Below are 22,530 nucleotides of genomic sequence, written 5' to 3'. Positions count from 1 at the left end.
ACGTCTCAACAAATGATTCAATTTCATTCCTTTTTATGGCTGAGTAATATTCCATTGTATATATGTACCACAACTTCTTTATCCATTCGTCTGTTGATGGGCATTTAGGTTGCTTCCATGACCTGGCTATTGTAAATAGTGCTGCAATGGACATTGGGGTGCATGTGTCTTTTTGAATTCTGGTTTTCTCTGGGTATATTCCCAGTAGTGGGATTGCTGGATCATATGGTAATTCTATTTTTAGTTTTTTAAGGAACCTCCATATTGTTCTCCATAGTGGCTGTATCAATTTACATTCCCACCAACAGTGCAGGAGGGTTCCCTTTTCTCCACACCCTCTCCAGCATTTATTGTTTGTAGATTTTCTGATGATGCCCATTCTAACTGGTGTGAGGTGATACCTCATTGTAGTTTTGATTTGCATTTCTCTAATAATTAGTGATGTTGAGCATCTTTTCATGTGCTTCTTGGCCATCTGTATGTCTTCTTTGGAGAAATGTCTATTTAGGTCTTCTGCCCATTTTTGGATTGGGTTGTTTGTTTCTTTAATATTGAGCTGCATGAGCTGTTTGTATATTTTGGATATTAATCCTTTGCCCATTGATTCGTTTGCAAATATTTTCTCCCATTCTGAGGGTTGTCTTTTCGTTTTAATTTTTATAAAGTTTTAATTTTTATAAAGTCCAATTTATCAATTTTTTTTCTTGTTTTTGATATCATATATAAGAACTCTTTGCCCTGATGTCACTACATTTTTTTTTCTTATGTTTTCTTCTAGAAGTCTTGTAATTTCACTTCTACATTAAGTCTATGATCCATTTTGAGTTAATTTGTGTATGGTGTGAAGTTAGTATCTACATTCTTTTTATTTTCAATTTTTTTTGTATATAAGTGCCAATTGTCTCAGCCCTGTTTGTTGGAAAGACTACCTTTTCCCTATTGAATTGCCTTAGCATATCTGTCAAAAATCAACTGACCTAAAATGTGACAGTTTGTTTCTGGACTCTCACCTCTGTTCCATTGATCTATGTGATTATCCTATGCCAGTACCACATTGTCTTGCTTACTGTAGCTTTATGGTTAAGTTTGTAATTGGGCAATATAAGTTCTTTTCTCTTTTTTTTCAAGATTGTTTCAGTGGGTTCTTTGCACTTTCATATGCATTGTAGAGTAAACTTGTCAATTTCTATAAAAAATTCTGATGGCAATTTTATATGGATTGTATTAAATCTATAGATCATTCTGGGGAGAATTGCCATCTTAATAAAATTGAGTCTTCAGTTTATGAACATGGAATGTAACTCCATTTATTTAGCAATGCTTTGTGGTTTTCAATGTACAAGCCCTATCTTGCACTTCTTTTGTTAATTTGATTCCTAAATATTTTATTCTTTTTGACGCTATTGTGAATGCAAGTCATTTCTTAATCTTGATTTTGGACTGTTCCTTGCTAACGTGTAGAAATACAATTGATTTTTGTGCATTGATCCTGCACCTTGTGACCTTTCCAAACTTGTTTATTAACTCTAATATATCTTTTAATGTGAGCATTTCTCAAGATTTTCTACATACAAGATCATGTTGTCTGTGAATAAAGGCAGTTTTACTTCTTCCATTCCAATTGGTATGCCTTTAATTTTTTTCTTGCCTTATTAAACTGACTAGAACTTTGGTACAAGGTTGAGTAGAAGGAGTAAGAGTGGGTACGCTTGCCATATTCCTAGTCTTAGTGGGAAAACTTTTGCCAGTGAATCCATTTGGGCATGACTTTGTCATTGTGGGAAGATTTTAAATTACAAATCAGTTTTTACCTTATTATATATCAATTCAGATTTTCTATTTCTTGAGTCAGTTTAGGTAACATGTCTTTCTAGAAATTTTTCCATTTTACACAAGTTGTCTAATTTGATATAAAGTAGTAATTTATAATATTCACTTATAATCCTTTAATTTTTTACAAGAATGGAAAGGATTGCCCCTCTTTTTTGGGGGGGGTGGTAATTTTTGTCTCCTCTTTTTATTTCCTGGTTAGTCTAGCTAAAGATTTATCAATTTTGTTGGTCTTTTCAAGGAACTAACTTTTGGTTTCATTGATTTTTCGCTACTATTTTTCTGTTTTCTATTTCTCTGTTTTCTACTTCTCTGTTTTCTACTCTACTCTTCATTATTTCCTTTCTCTTTCTTGCTTTGGATTTAGTCCCTCTATTACTGGTTTCTTATGGTTGATGTTTAAGTTATTGATTTAATAACTGTCTTCTGTTCTAGTGTAGGCATTTATAGCTATATATTTCCCTCTAATTACTGAATTAGCTGCATCCCATAAATTTTGATATGTTGAATTTTATTCTTACTCAGCTCAAAATATTTTTTAAAATTTCCTTCTGGTGTTTTTCTTTGACAAATCGTTTATTTAGAAGTGTTTTGTTTAATTTCCAAGTATTTAGTAATTCCCCCAATTTCCTTCTGTTGTTGATTTCTAATTTAATTGTATTATAGTTAGACAACATACTTTGTATGATTTCAGACCTTTTAAATTTATTGAAACTTGTTTTATAGCCTGACATATGGTCCACTCCAGACAATGTTCCATGCGTGTTTGAAAAGAATGTGTATTCTGCTGTCATTGAGTGGAATGTTTTATAAATATCAGTGAGGGCAAGTGTTTTTAAGTCTTCTCTATACTTGCTGACTTTCTGCCTAGCTGTTCTATCAATTTAAAGTGGAGTACTAGGATCTCCAACTGTGATTTTTGAACACTATCATCTCTTGCTTATGTTATTGTAATAGCTTAGCACTCCCTGTCCACCCTCCCTGCTTTATTTTTTTCAATAGGACTTATCATCATCTGACCTTGTATATATTTTACTTATATGTTAGAATATATAGGTCCTATTATGGCAGGGATTTTGTCATTTTTCATTGCTGCTGTAACCATAGTACCTGTAACAGTGCCTGACACATATGTCACTCACAAATATTTGTTGGATGAATAAACACATCACTGAACAAATGGCACCCACTATTCTCTTGGACAAGTACAAAACTTCTTACCCTACCATCTGGAGGATAACCGTGATGGATCAATACCAGTGGAATACTGAGATGGAGTGGCCATAGGTGGAAACTCTCCTTTCTCCCTCATGTTTTTCCTTTGGGTTTCTCTCTCCTTATATTTTCTAGTCATCAGAGTAGTTGGACTTGAGGACCAGGACTGGATGTAGATCTTGAGGAACTAGGCCACTGTGCTTGATTGAGATGCAGGCTGTTTGGTGGCCTTCTCCAGGCAAAGGAATCCCCCTGGCATCAGGTGGCCCTGTGCAGCTCAGTGGGGGTTAATTTCCAAGTGGAGAGGACAAGGAGGGGCTAAAACTTCACAGTAATAAACAGAGCAGCTTTCCCCTGCATCTACACTTTTTCCTCCTGAACCTGAGACAGCTAGCCATAGGGGGCTGGTCCAAGATTGGGTGTTCAAAATTCCAGCCAAACATCATTCCATCTTAGCACAATTGACACTATCTACTCAGATGTACATCTTGGTGTAGCTTTGAAATTTTATGTTTATCCTGCTTTGGAGGGCTATATTATATATAACAACATCAGAAAAAAAATACCCCAGCATGTAATATTTACTGAGTGCTTGGCATATGATATCAAGATTTTTCACATTTATCGAGTATATTGGATACTTTATATATCTATATGCTTAATCAGTTAAAAATAAAAGACTGACTAATATTTTTCTTTTACTCATTAAAGTTAGGTCTAAGTTTTATAAACTGTTCTTTTATGGTGTGCATAACCAACTGGAGCTCAGAGGAGTGATCTGAGCTACAGACAACAATTTGGGTATCATGTATAAATGTATGATAATTAAAGGTATAGGGATAGATCATATGCTCTGGAGAGTGATAAAAGGAGAGAGCCTAGCTCAAAACTTTGAGGAATTTAATTTTTAATGGTTGAGTAGAAGATGATGAGCCTGAAAAGGCAGAGAAGGAGCACCCAGAGAGGTCACAGGAAAACTGGGAGGGTGTTACACACAGGAAGGTATGTGTCAGCTTTCTGAAAGCTTGCAATTCTCATAACACACTGTGCTTTGCGGGAGTCTAACTCCTAATAAAGTACCTGTCATTTAATTAAAAATTATCATTAAGCAGGTGGTCCTGAAATTGTGCTTGACACTAGATAAATAGTTCTCAGCCAGATGTACCTACAACACTGGAAGGATGTAGATTTTTGCATTATTAAGATGTTGTATCTTCATCAAGATTAGTTTATTCCAATTCTTGCCTTCCCCCTCTGAGTGTGGCATATCCTTTCCAGATACCCTATTATTCATCTATGGCTTTTTGGCATTCTAGTAGTAAATTTGAATATTTGATGTCAGTGAGACTTGATGATAAACACTGTACAAATAAAGTTGAATTATTATTGCAGCATTCCTGGGAATGAGATTATTTCTTATTTTTGTGCTTAATGCTAGTGGCAGTAAATTCCCAATGAATTTTTATTTTATTGCTTTAGACTCAGCAACAAATTTATTTTGCTCATTCACTCACTCGTTCATACATCAAATGTATGTTAAGTGCCTACTATATGCCAGACACTGGGAGTGTTAAGACACATCAGGCATGATTCTCAAGCTTTGGTATGCATTGGAACCACCTGGAAAACTTGTTAAAAATACATATGCCCCAATGCACGCCCTCATAGTCAGTAGGTCCAGGGTCGTTTCTGGGAATCTATGTTTAACAAGCTCTCTGTGTGATTCTGATGCACAACAAAGTTTTAGAACTATTGTTCTATGTAAAAACATTTAGAGTGAAAACTTAAATATACTAAAATGTAAGAGGTGTCAGATAGAAGTATACATGGGGTAGAGTGTATATTAAATTTTATTATATTTGTATCTTCCTATAGCAGTAGACTGTACACTCAACAATATTATTGCAAATTTTCAGCTATAATGGAATTTTTTGTTAGGTCTTTAAAGCCTTAGCAATATGTTTATTTTCATTAATATTGCAGAAAATTTTAATGTCCTTATAACTGATCATAAAGGTAAGAGCATGCTGTTAACATACAAATATCATTATATCCATGCATACAACTTCCTTTAGTAGGAATGAGGAAAGCATCTGGCAGTTCTTACTGAAATGCTGGGAAGCGTATTCTGTGGCCATTACAGGACCGGTCCTGTTATAAATGAAAGGGTTCTTTCCTTTTCTTTTATTCCTTTGTCTACTGGGCTCTTTTGCAGCCTGTTGATACAAACAGCATTAGAGGAGTATCAGCAGTTTCTAAAACACCCACAATAATGCAAAGTGCAAAACTCTGAGTCTTGCATTGAGGAAAATAAGCTTTCTTTTAAAGAATAATTGGTGTTTTCTTCTTAAAGGGAGGCACTCATTTACTGTGCCATTCACAAAGAAACTTAGGCTGTGAGGGATGGATCAACTCCACTTTTATTGTAGGGAAGCTGTGATGTTCCTTGATTACAAGATTTAATAGGAAGAGATGTAGGTTAGAAGCAACTATTTAACAAGTCTGATTCAAAATTGAGTGAAAACAGCACAGGAAACTTGAAAAAAATTCTAGAATTTTTTCCAAATGTTGATTCAAAATGTCTCCTGGTCTCTTGAAATAGCTTTAAGAAGTGCAATATGGTGGCTGCTGATCACAAAAATTCTTGATTTTCCTCTCTTTCCTGGGAACACAGGTAAACTACACTTCCGAGCCTCCTTTACATTCTATATATGGTCATATACTAAGTTATAGCCAATGGAATATGAGTGGAAGTGATGTGAGATAGATAGATGTACCTCTTCTAGTCTTGACCCATGAAAAGTTCCCCCTGTGGTTCTCCATGCACCTTTCTGTCTGCTGGATGATGACACCCAGGCAACCTTGAAAGCCACAAATTGAAAACTGCAGGGCTTCTGTCAGCCTGGGTTCTTAAATAACTGTACGGAGCAGGGACATCCCACCCGCACTCCTCCCCATCCCAATGCCAATGGACTTTGCTTGAGAGAAAAACAACCCTTCACCCTGTTAAGCCTCTGAAGCATTGGGGTTAGTCTGTAACAGCAGTTAGCCTACTTTAACTAATACAGGATGTAAGAATACGGGCAAGTCTGTACCATGAGACCATGCACTACCTATTATTTCTGGAGCCAGAGCCCTGAACATAGTCCCATAATTCTCCTGCAGAGGTTGCCTTTACCATAATCCCCCTGAGAAAATTCTGTAGAAAAGACTCTTCTAGCTCCAGGGGGCAGTACTTAGGCTGTCAGGAGTATTCTAGTCCTGCAAGCATAGTTCAAAGCAAACATTTCTCTTGGTCAATGGGACATGGTCCTAGCAGCACACAGAGTGTGAAATACACAGAAATTCTCACTTCAGAATTTGGAGACAACAGGATTGGATAGAAGGAAACCAGAGGCACAGCCACAATGGAGCATGACACGCATGCAGAGAACCAGAGCACAGGACCACCTGCTAGGTCCCTTAATGGCACTTGCCACAGACTGGCAGGTATTGTCATTAAAATTTAAGAGAAAATCCTCCTGGCTTTTAAAAAGTTTTACTGCATGGAAGTCAGATAGCGAATTTCACGATGTTTGAAGTCCTAGTCCTTAGGAAAAGATAGATTTGCCTTCCCTTTTAAGATAATGACCGAGCCCCTCCAGATTGTCTCCTTCCTCTCCCAGCAGCCAGCCTTTCACACGCCAGCACCCTTCCCACAGTGATGGCTTTCCACTGGGTAGCTATTTATGGCATCGCCCATTCCAAATACAATCTCGGTGGATATAGGAACTACTTAAGAATTTGCAACCTGACTTTATTTTTAATTTTGGCTTGGTTTTTATCCGAAATATTCCTCCAAGCCTTAAAGCTCTTCAGTCATTTTACAATAAGTACCTCTCTCTCCTTCCCAGTCCATTAAATAAAATAGCCACCATCCAGGCAACAGTTATTCTGTACAAGGCACTGGGCATGGCCTTTACCTACATTACGTTACTTAATCGTCACAGGAGAGTATTATTGTTATCCCATTTTGCATATGAAGAAACTGAGGCAGCAAAAGGTTAAATAACTTGGCCAAGCTCACATAACTAGTAAGGAGCAAAACCAGGGTTCAAACCTGAGCACTCTAGCTGCAAACCTCCAACCTTAACCACTGTGCTCTACTGCCTCTACTTCTATTTTAATTTTTGCTCATGGAAGACATCTCTTGAGAGAGTAGTTGATCCTTCAGAAGGAAGATAAATAATTCCAGTTCATCAGAACTTCTTCTCTGCACCTTTGTCTTTTTTTCATTCCAGCACTTGTGGAATCTGGGAACCTCTTACCATGGTACCAGTGTTCACTCTCTGAGGTACCTCCCTTCTCTAAATCTTAGCAGTTCTCTGGCATGGCGAGATCCCGGGGCTGTTGCCACAGTCTTCTGGAAAAGAGAAGCTTCTTGGCTCCAGCACGTTCTTAACGCTCAGGAGAAGAGCTGCACTGAGGGGCCAATCTGTTGCTGTGTCTATATTTAGCACCATCTGCCAGGAATATTTCAAACTGCCTATTTTAGTACATGCCATTTTGTGCAAATGCGACTGCTCCACCACTAGTTCGTGGGAAACCAAGGGCATTGGTGGGATAGGGAGTTTCTGTTCTTTATGTTAAGTGTTGTGAGCCGGCAACCTTCCAACGAGACAAGGGAGAGGATGGAGGGAGGGTTTTCCCAGGGTGTTAGTCCCAGGGGTCCACACTTTCAGTGGCTCAAAAGCGATCCAGGGGTGGCAGCTGCCAAGGAGGCGGAGGGGGGTTCTGGATTGGGGGAGGAAACGTAAAAAGCCCAAGGCTTTTATACAGCATCCCTGAGGCAACATGCTGGCCTTTCCCATTTCAGAGCTCCCCATTCCAGCTCCATAAATCACTGGGCAAACTCTTCCAGCCTTAACCAACCCTGTGCAGCCTTTGTGATCCATCTCAGGGAAAGACAAGGGCTCCCGTTTACTGAGGGCTTCAGTTTTCAGTGTTGGCTTGTACAAACATCAGTTCAACTCGTCCATATGACATCCTTATGAGGGAGGTTCTAGTCTTAGTTCCACCTTACAGCCAAGGAAACTGAGGCTCAGAGAGGCTTAGGGACTTGCAGAGTTAGAATCTGAGCTCGGGCTCACTGAAGCCAGACCATGATCTTAACTATTGTTATCATACTGACCAGTTCTAAATCCCCTACCCAATCAGTCTCTCTGCAATAGACAGTGTATTTTTTGCATATTATTTCCATCTGCAGCTTATTTTCCAGACTCAGTGCTTAACTGTATTTGAGAGGTTCTGACCATAAGTTTGTTATCTAGCCCCACTGTGACTGTGTTGACTTCCCTAAAAACCCCTCCCAGACTGGGCCCAGAAACAGCCCAGTGAGGTGGGGGGCTCTTGGTTTTGCCCTCAGCCTTGAGTAAGAACTGCTTGGAGGAAGCAGTTGAACAGCCTTATGAGAGCCTGCCCCAGCTGTAGAGGTGCATAGAGATGTATGGAATTCATCCTTGTAGATGACAAGGGCTGCTGGAAAAGGAAATGCCACCAGGGACTGGCGTGGGACCGGAGCTGAGAAGACTGACAGCGGAGTGCAGTTCATTAACCCAGCTGTCCTGGGTGACTTATTTATCTTCAGAGTGGCTGAATCCAGGCAAATTCTGAACGGTGATAATAGGAAAATATCAAAATATATGTGTACTTTTTTCTAAGCACAATTCCTGAGGATGACCAATCACCCTAGGATGAAATTTAGAAGAGGTGGTTACATGCATGCTCTGGTGTTGTAGGTTGGAAACTGAGTCCTTGGGAAGTAGAGTGAATGGTACAGAATAGAGATTAGAAATCAGAGCTTTTAACAGACAGCTCCGTATCCCATCTGTTTCAGTTGTTTATTCCTATATACCAAGCCACCCTTAAACTTAGTGGCTTAAAACAAGAACAATCATTTTATTATTACCTCCCATGGATGTTGGTGGGTGGCTGTCTGGCTAGGTGGTTCTCACTGGGGTCTCTCCTTCAGTTGCAGCTGGACAATGGTTGGGGCTGGAGTCATTTCAAAGGCTTCTTCATGTATCTGGAAGTTGGTACTGGCTGTGAACTGGGACCTCAGCTCGGCTGTGTGTCAGGACAGCTATACATCTTCTCTCCATGGGCCTGATTGTCCCCATAGGAAGAGAGCTGTGTTCCCAGAGGGAGAGACCCAAGAGAATGAGGCAAACACTATATCACCTTTTATGACCGAGCCTTAGAAGTCACATAGTGTCATAGTATAGTCCCATTGTGGTCGCAGGCCAGGCCAGATTCAAGAGGAGAGAATATAGACACATTCCTCAAAGGAAGGAGAATCAACATCAGTTTGTAAGAGGAGCATGTGAGATGGGATATATATTGTGGTGGCCATCTTTGAAACGTACAATCATCCATACCAATTACAATGGACTAGGCAACAGCTTGGATTTGGGAGAAATTGGACGAGGTACTATAGCCAGTATTAAGTGCCAGAGGGCTGGAAGGGCAGTGGAGAATCAAGACTCCAAGCAATTCCTTCTTACATTCAACAAGTGTTTACTGGGTACTTATCAGGTGCCAGAAACTGGGGATACAGCAGTGATCAAGAGACAAGGCTCCAGCAGCTTTCATGTAATTTAGAGTCTGGTGGGGATGCGATGAACAACTGCTCAAATAAATACAGAAGTGCCACGAGGAACTATAAAGTTGGGTAAGAAGACTAACAATATTGGGGCGGGGTGTCTATTTTAGGTAAAGAGCTTAGGGATGACCTCTCTGAGGTGGGGACATTTGAGCAGAGACTTAAATGGACGGAGTGAAGCATGCAAACATCTGGAGGAAGGGCATTCCAGCCTGGGGAAGAGCAAGGGCAAAGTCCCTGCAGAAGGATAAACTTGAGTATTCAAGGTATAACAGGAAGCCCTGTGACTAGCATGGAGGGATTAAGTTGGAGAAGGGTAGGAAATGAGGTATAAGAAGTTACCAGGAGCTGGGGCAAAATCTATTACAAAACATTGCTTTTGCTGGTGTTTGGTTCCCTCGGTGTTAGGTTGGAAGAACAAATCCTCCTCATTAGAAAGTATCCATCATGAATATAGGCTTCCTGTTTTCTAAACATAAATGACCATGTTTCTATTTGGGGCAGAGCTGACTGAACACGAATTTCAGAAAACATCTCGGACATGAATGTAGAAGCATCTGGCCGCCCTCAGGGTAACTTCCCACCACTTACCACAGTCAATCTGGTCTTTGTCAGGGCATCTTCCTTTTCAGAGGGTAACTATGACAATGGAGCATGATGCTGATGCTGTGGCTGTGTAGCAGCCCTCTATTTGCACACATGATGCTGTGGGAACACAGAACTGTGAATCAGGGTAATGTCGGCCTCTCTCTTTGTAGTGAACAAGTTATCTGCTATTTGATTCAATTAATGTTTTTTTACTCGCTTTGTTTTTACTATGACTCTCTCATAACAAAATGATTAACATGTCCTATAATCTGTAACATCATTTCCCAAATTTATTTGATCAAGACCCTTGTATTAGTTTTCTGTTGCTGCTGTAACAAATCACCACAAACTTAACAGCTCAAAAAACACAAATGTATTATCTTACAGTCTGTAGATCAGAAGTCTGATGTGGGTCTCTACAGGCTAAAATGACAGTGTCAGCAGGGCTATGTCCCTTTCTTGAGGCTCAAGGGGAAGGTCCATTTCCTTGGTCATTCTGGTTCTTGGCAGAATTGAATTCCTTGTGGTTATAGGACCAAGGTCTCCATTTTCTTGCTGGCTGAGGGCCATTCCCAGCTTCTAAAGGCTGCCCAAATTCCTTAGCTCATGGCTCCGTCCTCTATCTTCAAAGCCAGCAATGGCAGGTAGAATAATTCTCACACCTTGAATCTCTCCTCCATCTTCTTCTGTCTCATCTCTCTCTGACCACAGCCAGGGAAGATTTTCAACTTTTAGGAACTCATGTGATTAGATTGGGCCCACCTGGATAATCCAGGGTGTTCTTTCCACCTGAAGATCCATGCCCTTAGTCATATCGGCAAAGTTCCATTTACCATGTAAGGCAACACAGTCACATGTTCCATGGATTAGAGTGTGGACATCTTTGGGAGAGTCATTTCTTACCACAACCTTCATTCCCCAACCCCATTAAACTAGAGTTTAATGCAATAGAGTTTGGGAAGCCCTGCGGTAGAGGTATCCAGAGGGCTGATTCTAGACAGGAAAGAAACTATTTCTTTAGGGGCTGTTGCAACAGCCAAAGCACTGGGTGAGCACAAGACCAGGTGAGGTTGGATTCCTCCACGTGGTTAGCGCAGGGGGGTCAGAGGAATAAGGTTTCAGTGATGGGTTTAATCTTCTTGCTTACCTCGAGTATGAATCAGGCAGATTTTTCTGATTAGGCTTGTCTGTCAAGAACTTCTGCCTCTAATGCCGGAAAGGAGAGGAAGGGACAGTTACTGCAGCAGGTGCTTTTCATAATCACCTCATATAATGGTCATGCTAACTTGTGAAGGTGAACCCTGCATTTGAACCTACATGAGGTAGATTCATTTGGTGCCTCACTCAGGTCCCCTTTACTGGGCTGGTGCACCCGTCTACAGAGGTGGTGAGCTAACAGCTCACAGCTCCCCCTTTCTCTAGAAATTACCCTTACAGCTGATGGGGGCTGCCTCAGCTTTGAGGTTATGCCACCGACCACCCCCTCGCCCAACGCGCGGGCACACACACACACACACACACACACACACACACCCTCCCAACCACAAAAGTCTGGCCCTCTTGCCTCATGGTGGGGACATTTCTGTGATGCTCCAGAGTCCTCTGGGGATCAAATCTGGACTTCTTCCTCGCTTTACTCTTTTCCCTTCACTTTTCTGCTTCCCTTCTTCCCTTACAAGTTTTTCCCGAATAAATCACGTGTTCCCAAACCCCTACCTCTGGCAGTACTTCCAAAGAACCCAACCTAAGATGTGATAAAAAATTAATTCAAATATCGGGACCCACAAAATGGAGGCTGCCCCAGCGGTGGGGGTCCACATCACAGATCTAAACGAAAGTCAGTTCTCACTTACAAGAAATGCCTCACTGTCAAGGAAACCTGACATGCACCAGTCACAATCCTCCAACTCAGCTTTAGCTGGCTTCCCTCACCCTAGAAAACAAGACCTGCTAGCCTTAATACCGGACCTCCTAGCCAATCATACCATTTCCTTGTTGCCTCTTCTAACGCACTATAAAACGTAGTCCTTGCTTTTTGCAGGTTCCTGGGCTAGACTCCGACAGGACCAAGAAAAAAACAGGAGAAAATGCCGCTATCGCCCCTGGTACCTGACCCTTTCCGGGTATGTAGTTGAATAAATCAAACGAAGCTTGATTATTTCTTTGTAGAAGTGGGGCGGGAATTATGTGTAGGATTCTAAAGACTAAGTTTGTAGGAAAGGACAAGCAGTGAGAGTTGAGAATAAGTATGAATTCAATGGTCCCTCTCACTGTAAGCTCCTTGGGGGTAGGGGACGTGTTCGTCTCATGCACACTGTATCCCTGCACCCAGCAAAGGAGCTGAAACATGGCAGATCTGCAGCAGTAAGTGAATGACGTTGAGAGAAGCAACCGGTGAGGTTTCTGTGAGTCCGGAGGTTGAGCCAGGAGAAAGTTGGGGAAAGAGGATCCGTTCTCCATAGCACATGCTCCTTTGCACCCTTCCAAGCCCTTCTGTGATGACCTCACTTTTCCCGGGAACCTGCTCCTAGTTCCCAGGAAGCTGTGGACTCAGGCCCTCACCCGGAAAGGGGCACTTCCGGTCAGCCCCTCCTCCCCCTACACCAGGATGGAGTGTCCCAGCCTGCTCCTTAACCTAGGACAATGCCCCGCCCTTCAGAGATCTAGTGGACTCTTGGGTTAGACTTAAATGAGGTTTATTAATATGTTATTTAAATCTGTACATCAAAAAACTAGGTAGTATTAACCCATTTTACCTTAGTGCTCATATAAGACTAAAACAGATTTATGATCTAAACACCAAAAAAGTCACAAAACCAGTAAAATGAGCATTAATAACATTAAATGAAATGTGACATCATATTGTTTTCCTAAAACCAAGTCTATATTCCCAACACAGTGTGGTCCTAACTGTCCAAGCCCAGCTCTTTCCCAGTCAGCCCATCTGTATTACCCCGGGCCAAGTGCAGGCATCCTCTCTTGCACTCAGCTTTTCTCTCTTCCTACCACCTCTAAACCTACTTTTGGATAAAATGCACTCTGCTGTGTTTTAGCTTCCAGCAGATGCAAACACATTTATATGTTAAGCCCACCTCTATCTATTCCTCATTAGAGGAAAATAAATAAAGTGGCTTTACTTGGCATTAATGTGATCCCAGACACAAACTGGAGGCTGCAATCATGCGGTGACTGTGGATTATACGTTGGATATTCAGATTATTTAGAATATATGTGCTTATAAGAATATATATCATATTTATTATATATACATGATATATATGTATGTATACATATGCATTTATGTACATGACATAATCGTCAAGTTTTAGTTTTAAAGTAAAAAAGTAAAACATTCTCTTAGAAGATTTGTGGACCCTTGAGGAACAACGCTGTTTTAGGCATAGCCTCGTCTGGAATGCTGCGTCTCTGTATGTGCTATTATTTCTCCTTCTGCCGTACCCGTGCATTCGGTCATGCCCAAGAAATAAAATTAATTTTCTTTACCTCCCTTGTTTGCGTATCCAATCATCATCCTTATTTATTCATCTATTCTAGAACAACCAATCAGCCACATTAAGCACGTATCATAACCACTCCTTGACCTCACAAGAACTCTGCAAAGTAGATATTATTATTCTTATTATGGTCCCAGTTTAAAAATGAAAAATCTGGAGCTCAGTGAGTTTGAGACTTGGGTTGCATTGGAGGTAGGGCTTTGATTCAGTTCTGCCTGACCTCAGATCCCACACTCTTATTCTTCACTGTATCCCCAAGGTATTGAAAAGTGTATGGTACATAATCAGTACTCAGCAAATATCTTTTGAATGAATACAATAACAATGAACTGTTTCCATTGTGCCAGTTGCCTCTACTCACAGCCCACAGGAGCTGGACTCCGCTCTAGACCTGACATAGACCCTGTATGTTTCTCCTTTACAGGCAGCAAGGCCCTGCAGAGTAGAAACTAAGGATCCTTACCTGGGAATGCCCATCATGCCTGGCACATAGTAGGTGCCTAAATATTTATTAATCAGAATTGGCTTGAGGTCTTAGGTAGTCATGGCCCAGCCTGGGATCTTTCTTCAAGGTTAACTTAGAATTAGAAAAAAGACCTTGAGGAAGCGAGTGTGTTTCTGATGACTCCAGAAAGGCACCAGCAGCAGCCTCGGTAAAGGAATGGGAAGCTTTGGCAACTTCCTTCTAAGGTTGGACTCCAAGCCCTGCTACGTAATGTGCGCAAAAGCATGTGATTCAGAGAGCAGCAAAACCATGGAACAGCATGCCAGGTTTAGAGTCATCGAAGCAAGTGGTGTAAATGATGAAATTTAAAAGACAGAGACCTTTTTAGAAAAAGCCAGGGTGCACAGAAGTGACAGCATTGCAAGCTGGGTGGAAATGACAAATCTTCCGCATTCCCCTTGCAGGAGGGCCTTGGAGAATGGCTTTTAAAATGCCCTTTTAAGTTGCTGAAGGAGCCGTCAGCAGGATCAGCTAAGGCTGGGAAGGTCCTCGTGATCATCTGCAGCATAATTGAGGTTCCCACATTCTTTCTGGCCCGGCTGCTCCTCGGGTCAGATCAAATGCACCGGGGGCTCACGGTTCATCTGTGTTTACATTTTCCCCTCTTTGCTGCCCTTGTTCTGCTCACCGCAAATCACCAGGCTCTTGCTGCCCCTATTTCAACAGGAAACTTTCTTTCCCCCCAGACTGTTTACAGCTTCCTCTCCATGCAGTTTTCCAGCCAGTGGAAGCCTGGCCCGTTACTGGTTTGCAACGGGTTTATGGTGGGTTTGCGGTGGGCACCCACTGAGCAGCAGGCAGCTTGACCTGAGCGTGTTCTCTCCTCACCCACTTGCCTTGGGGGGGCGGGCAGGGCCTCCTTGTGCTTCTGGAGGAGTCCCCAAATGTCTGATAAATTGCAGGGTGTTTTCAGTGACTGGGCACCTTTCCAAAGCTGGCGCATCTTTCCCTACCTCAATGAGATCAATGGGTCGGAGAGGGGGAAGGAATTGACATCAGGCGTAACCATCCACGCCAGACATTGGACCAGGGGCCCAATGGACATTAGCTGGAATTCTCACAGCCACCTGGCAGGCTCAGTTCTGTCCTCACTCAGCAGATCAGGGACCCCTGATTCACCAGAGACACAGCTAGGATGTCAGAGAGTCAGGACTCAATTCCAGGTCCCGGGCCCCAGAGCCCGAGTGCTTTTCACTTGAATACGCTGGAGGGACTTTGGCTTCTCCCCTGACGCCCACACTCGCAGAAGGGAGCGTGCTCTCCCTCTCTCCCCACCCGTCGCTGATTCATGCAGAAATTATAATAAAGTCAGGATTTGTAAAGTTTCGTTCGCCAGCTCTTCTCAGGTACACTTCAGTTCAAACACAGTTTTGGTTCCTTCCAGATTCTCCAGCATACTTCCAATTTCATGCAAAGTCATCCTTTCTGATAAGTTCATTGTGTTACATTTATGACTAAGTATGATTTCATTTTATACCATTTTAAGGCATCTCCTGTATGCAAATTCAGAAACCAGAGGAAAAAAATGTTTCTGTTAGATGCCATGCCCTGATTTTTGGATCAGAAAATGCATCCCCTCCCCAAGCTCCGCAGCATGTCTGTATCATCATCATGGTAATCATCGTGCCTTAGTTTTCCTTTTAGCAGCATTTTTTTTTTTTTAAGTTCTCTGTTCCAGGCACTGGAAGAACTGTTGTGTATCCCTCATTGCAGGTGCAGCACCAGAATATCCCAGCCCCTTCTCCAAACAGATTCTTGACCACGCAGTCTCAGCCTCCCCCTCCATACTAAGAGTTAAGATGCTTTTCTCAATCCTGTAGCAGATGGAACAGCTGCCCCTCCCTGAGGATCCCCTTCCCAACCCCCGTTCCAGGGAAATGTGTGTGGTAGGGGAAACCCGAGTGGAGAATGAGTTTACTCTGTCTCGGCACCAAAAAGAAAGTCCTGCCCTTCCCTGGTGGGCCTCCTCCTGACTGGCTACCCTCCCTGCCCAAGGATGAAGCTCCAAGTGGTACCTCCAGCCCTGCCGGAACCCACTCTTTCCAAACCACTAAGTCATTTCCCCTCAAGGACTTTCTCATTAAAACCTTCCTGTTTGCTTTAGCTCTGGAGCTCCGTTCTGAGTTACTGTTTCCTTCCCCATCCCCACTGAGCTGGAATTAATGGCCCGGCACCTTTCAGCTCTCCCTCCCTTTGCAGTTTTCCTTCCCACTCTCATCTCTTGGCTGGAGCCTCCACACTTTGTACACATTTGTGCAAAGCCCCAGAGTTTCTAAAGCTGTGAGGGAAGATATTGCTTGGAGGATAAATTGGGAAGATGAGCATCTACAAAGAGGCACCAGGGAGAAAACCCTCTGACCAAGAGCTTGTCCCAGATCCATCTGACATAGCGAGCAGAGCAGTTGGGAATAGCAACCTTTGACTAATGGGCTCTGAGCTGCTGGACCTTGAGCAGCTCCTGAATCCCCTGGAAGACGGCTGTGGTCTCCTCAGAGCCCTGGTTAGGAGCGTTGCATGCACGTCTGAGACCTGCTGACCAGGGGATAGTTTGCTGTGTGGTCAGTAGCCACAAAGCAGGACTCCGTGGGGCAGTAGAGGCCAGAAGACATTGGCCCTTTCTGGTTCGGTGATGGAGTGATGGGAAGAGAGTACAGAAAGAGAAAAGAAATGGTCATAGTAAACAGTGCACCTTAGTTCCTCTTCTATCAGTCTTAACTCTTTAGGGAGGCAGTTCTCTGTTCCAGGCACATGGAGAACCGTTTTATATTTCTCATTGCAGGCCCAAAATATTCCAGCCCCTCCTCCAAACAGATTCTTGATTGAATAGAATGTCACGGGCTGTACTAAGAACAGTGTCCTTTGTGCCCTGTATTGAGTAAAAGTTCATTGAAAAGTCAAGCTGAAGTTCAAAAAGTGTACGTGACAGAAGAGAAGGGCCAAAAACTCGTCTGCTGACTCAAAACCTTTTATTGTTTATTCATTCCATCACAGTGTCATTATGAAAAGCTTTGGGGAGATTTTCCTGGGGTGATGGGTCCACCCCTCAAGTCCCATCACATTGACAATCCCCTGCCCCAGTAAGTGTGAGGCCCACACAATCTAGTGACTGCTGATGCGGCTTTGCAGAACTCCAAAACACTGCCACTTGGAAAACCTGCTTTCAAAGTATGCTTATGGTTGCTCATCATCACCAGCTTGGTGACTTCCACAGAAGGTGAGAATTCCATGGTTTGGGTCCTGGCTCTCTTCCTGCTGATTTAGAGGAAGCCTCGATCCTCCACAAGGCTCATCGGCCTTGTCTGCTGCTCGCCACGTTATTCCCTGCTCTGTGAACTTCTGCATCCTGTGCCGTAAGTGATCCTTCCTTCTCCTCTTAGATTTTCAATCTCTGCCTCCCTACTGACCTTTTCCAATTAGTCTACAAATTGCTTAACTCTCCATTTCCAAACAACTCGATGTACTCTGCCTGCTTCATAAGCCCTTCCCTTTGCGTCCTCCAGGGGGCGCCACCTACACTGTATTCTGGGTGCAGGAGTAGTTGCGAGGAGTTTCATTTACCCAGGATACAACCTGAATGCAACTCCTCCTCTTCCGCCTCCTCGTGCAAAGATGGGCACCGTTGCTTCCCTCCCGTTACTGTCCTGTGTTCTTCCTTCCTTCTAACGCCATTCTTACAAGAGCCATCTCTCTTCCTTGCCTTTCCACGTGCAGAAGTCTCTGAGGACTTCCTACTGTATCATCAGTGGCCTCCTTTTCATCCTCCTGCTCGCCCATCTGTAGCGTATGATACACCTGACTTTTCCCTCCTTCTGGAGACACCCTCCTCCCCTGGCCTTCCTGCTTCTTCTGTGCTCTCCTGGCTCCTCATCAGTCCCTGACCAGCTCTCCACCTCCAGTGTTCTCTCTGGAATCTTGATGTTTCTGAAGGCTATGTCTTCAGCCCTCTTTTATTCTTCACAGTCCCTTCCCTGGACAATTGCATTTACTCCCAGTTAATGATCTGAAACTTTCCATGTCAATACATCTTAATAATAACCAGTCCATATTTGATTATCTAAATCATCCCCCAAATTTCCTTTCTAGCTAGTTTGTTCAATGAGGAACCAATCAGAGCATGTACATCACATATCCAATTTTAAGTCCTTTTTAAAAAAAGATCAAGTATAGACATAATAGCATGCTTGTTAAACAGATTTGGCCAGTTATCTACAGAACATCCCATCTTCTGGATTTGACTAGGTGCTTCTTTGCAATATCATTTAGCTTGTTTCTCTAACCCACTTATTTTTTATAAACTGGAAGGAAAAAGCAAAGGCATGATGATTCAATTTAAATCTTGTTAGCTAGATTATGTCATAGATGTGGACTTTATATTGCATTTCGTCATAAGCTACATATGTTCTGGTTGACTCACCATTGAGGATCCTAGCATTGAACCATCAATTAAGGCAAATGGTAGTCTCATCCTTCCATTGTAGCATGATGTTTTCCCCATGTGACTAGCGAGTAAACGATGCGATGTTGTTTTGGCAATATACAAATGTCCAGTGCCCCATCAGCCATATGCTTAATGCTTTTTATCACCAGTTTATACTCACTGCATAAGTCAATAATTCCATTAAGAGTTTAAAGTGATTATCAGCCAGGGTTCTTGGTAGGATATGGATGCCACACTTCAATTAATTAAAGGTTAATTAAGAACATTTTTAGGACGGAGCTACATACTGAGGTGTGGGCCATCAAGGCGTGGGTGATGAGTGCCAGGTGGGCAGCTGTTACCAGCCCTGGTCCTGAAGGGGCAGGAGAAGAAAGTGGTGCTCCTGGTGCTGGGCAAGCTGCAGCCCTGGGAGGAGAGCTGCCCACTGGGAGGAGTGGCTGCTGACAGAGGAATGCAGTTATAATCCAGACCTTCACCTGGCAGGGCACTCAGAGGAAATGAAACTTTTCTGATAACTTTATTTTCTGCTTCTTACCTGAAGCACAGTAGCAGGACAGGGGGTTACAGTTGAGGTGCTGGAGGCAGGTATGTCCTTTGAATAGCTGTTTCTGCACCAAGCTGACTATTGGCATTGAGAGCTATCAAGAGAAACAAAGTGGACAGCATTCTCAGGTGGAGGTTGACCTCTGGTTGCCAAAGCACAAAGTGGGGGGATATCACATTTACAAAGGATAATTGTATTTGTTAGCAGGTCGGGGCCAAAGCTGTGTTGTCTCCCTGCAGGAAGCAATGAAAACAAGACGATGTTAGTCCCAGGGAAATACATCCTCACTCCTGAATAATTGTTTGTTTCAGCCCCCGGACACTTTTCATTCAAACGTGTAAATGCACAGAAGAGAGAAGTTAATGATCACTAGGCTTTTACCATCTTGGGAGGAGCGACTTCTGGTGCTAAGTATCAGGAAACTTCTGAGGGAATGATTCCAGGTGCCCTTAGCTCAGGTAAGTTTCCTCAGCTTGGGAATAAAACACCTCTGCTTTCACTCACTGCAGGTTAAAAGAAATAGCACTGATAACGTGTGTCATGTCATTCAATCAAGCGTTGGAGCATGAAGGCATGCTGGTTCCTCTGGTCTCTGGGGGAGGGTTCATGACTGAGTTTCCTTCTAGCTGACAAGCGATTTGAATGTCCCCCTATTACATGGGATGCCAACAGCGTGGGGCTGAGAAGGAGAAGATTAGATTGATGGCTGCTCTATCACTTACCAACCAGGTGGCCTTGAGTGTGTTACTTGATCTCCCCAAACCAGTGTTTACATTCATAAAACAGTAATAATCATCATTCCCCTGGTTACAGGAGAAACAGCTGTCTTGAGGTAAGGTGTATAAGAATGGATTCTAGAACCAGAAAGACTGGAGCTTAAAATCTAGTTACGCTTCATAGTGATTGTATAAAACTGGACAGTCACCTGTAAACCAGGTAAAACAGGGAAAGCAATGGAGTTTTCCTCATAGATTATTTTAAAGATTAAATGCTGAAAAGCACTTAGCACAGTGCTGGCAAGGAATACGCACTCAAGGGTTCATTGTTATTAACATCAGCCATCCCGGCTGCTGGTGGTAGGCAGGATGCCCTGGTGTGATGCCCTGTTTAACATCCTTGGGCAAAGCGGAGCCTGTGAATATGACGAGCGATCACTCCCATGGCTGTGGTACGTAATATGGCAAAAGGGAGGTCATGGGGTGGACCTGACCTAGTCAGTTTAAAAGCACAGAGCTTTCTCCGCTGGTCACAGGTGAGAAATCCTAGAAGTGGGCTCCTGCTGGCCTGGGAGAAAGCAAACATCCATGCTGTGAATAGCATGGGGACCACATGGCAAGGAATACCAATGGCCTCTGGGAGCTGAATGTGATCCCCAGATGACAGCTAGCAGGGAAATGCGGAACATATTCCTACTAGGTCATGAGAAACTGAATTCTGCCAACAACCCGGCTGAGCTTGGAAGGGGACCCCACACCTCAGATGAGAACTCAGCGTGGCCGGTGCCCTGACTGCAGCCTTGTGATCCCCTGAGCAGGGATCCAGCAACGCTGTGCTCAGAATTCTGATCCATGGAAAATGTAAGATAATAAGTTTGTGTTGTTTTAATCCACTTAGCTTGTGGTAATTTGTTCACAGTAATAGAAGACTAATATCCTACCTAGAGTTAATCAACACTACTGCTATTGTTCTCGCTGTGTCCAGTTCCGTTCCTAATTGCTGTCATCTGCAGCAATACCTCATTGCATAAATCATGACGCTGCAAGAATGGCAAGAGGTGCTATTCTTCAACACGCCCCCCTTAGACTGGAAGTATTCGCTCTGACTGTCTTCTGCTAATGGGCTGGTGATGGTCGCGGGCAGGAGTGGTTTATCGACCTCTATGGCTTTAGAAAAGCACACAAATATCATCAGAACTGAGTCTTTCATGGAAAACTTGACTCATTATGTGAAAGCCCTTTTCTTCACAGGCTTCCTGTTTGACACTACAAGTTTCTCACCTACCAAGGCCTTTTCTGCACCATAGACCAAACTTAGCCAAATGATCTGTTGAAGAGTTTTTAAGTCCTCACTGAGCTTGCAGCATGTTGGGAAAGGCAGATATTAAACAAGTAACTGCACGAACACAGGAGTATAAACTGTATGGTGTGCCTTAAAGAATAAACATGAAGTATCAGAGAAACTGGAGCCTGGAGGTTCAGGGAAGGCTTTTCTTGAGGAGATGATCCTTGCCATGAGATCAGGAGGATGAATAGGAGGTAACTTGGCCAAGGGATGATAAAGTTGCTCTTCATCACAGGGAACAGCTCGTGTAAAGTCCCTGAGGCAGGAAAGGTCATGGCCAGTTTAAGAAAAGGCAAGACTAGTGAAGTAACAAGGAGAATGAGGAGAAGAGTGTGTGTGAGTCGAAGGTGGGGAGGGAGCAGAGCTAGATCTTGCAGGTCCTGTTAGGCTTTGCCAAGGATTACAGTCTCAGTCAGGTTTTCCCTTTTAAAAGACCACCCCAGCTGGGATGGAGGAAAGGGATTGTAGGGAGAAGGACAGATGTGAAAATACTAGTTGGGAAGCAATTGCAACCATCCAGACAGGAGTTCAGGGTGGCTATGACAGAGATCATGATGTAGACAAGGAGAGAATTTAGATAAAACTAATCTAATTTGGGAAGCCTTAACTTTGCCAGTTTTAAAAATTAAGAAAACATTTTCAGTCCACCCTACCATTTTGAAGAATTCACATTCATTCACTTACTTATTTGATAAATATGTATTGTGTTATTTTTATGTGCCAGGCACTATTCTAAGCATAGCGATATAGTAATGAATAAAACAGGCAAAATCCCCGTTCCCAAGGAGCTTGCAAGGGATTTAGATCATAAGCAAGAAAGATAAGGAATATATAAAATATATTTGTTAGCAAAAAATGCTAAGGAGAAAGTTAAAATTAAAAGAGGGAAATAGGAAGTGTTAGAATAAGATTGCATTATATATGGCCAGACAAGATCTCACTAAGATGATATTTTTTTTCCTATCTTGATTAAACTTTTTTTTATTGAAGTATAGCTTTATTTACAATGTTGTGTTAGTTTCAGGTGTACAGTACAGTAATTCAGTTATACATGTAGATATAGATATAGATATAGATATTCTTTTCAGATCCTTTTCCCTTATAGGTTATTACAAAATTTTGAATATAGTTCCCTGTGCTATACAATAGGTCCTTGTTGGTTATCTATTTTATATATAGTGGTGTGTAAATGTT

At 42.6% G+C, this 22,530-nt stretch overlaps 1 long non-coding RNA gene across 1 annotated transcript in view; it reads left to right on the top strand.

The window, feature by feature from the left end:
* LOC133087918 (uncharacterized) overlaps positions 1 to 22,530 on the top strand; it is a 45,543-nt gene that overhangs the window by 9,607 nt on the left and 13,406 nt on the right. The window contains exons 2-3 of the long non-coding RNA XR_009700470.1: positions 12,315 to 12,396; positions 19,587 to 19,733. This is a non-coding gene — a long non-coding RNA (uncharacterized LOC133087918). The remainder of the gene's footprint in view (positions 1 to 12,314; positions 12,397 to 19,586; positions 19,734 to 22,530) is intronic.

This window comes from Eubalaena glacialis, chromosome 3 (assembly GCF_028564815.1).
Source record: "Eubalaena glacialis isolate mEubGla1 chromosome 3, mEubGla1.1.hap2.+ XY, whole genome shotgun sequence".
Taxonomy (NCBI): domain Eukaryota; kingdom Metazoa; phylum Chordata; class Mammalia; order Artiodactyla; family Balaenidae; genus Eubalaena; species Eubalaena glacialis.
Note: the sequence above shows the minus strand (reverse complement) of the source record. Positions and strands in the feature narration are given on the sequence as shown.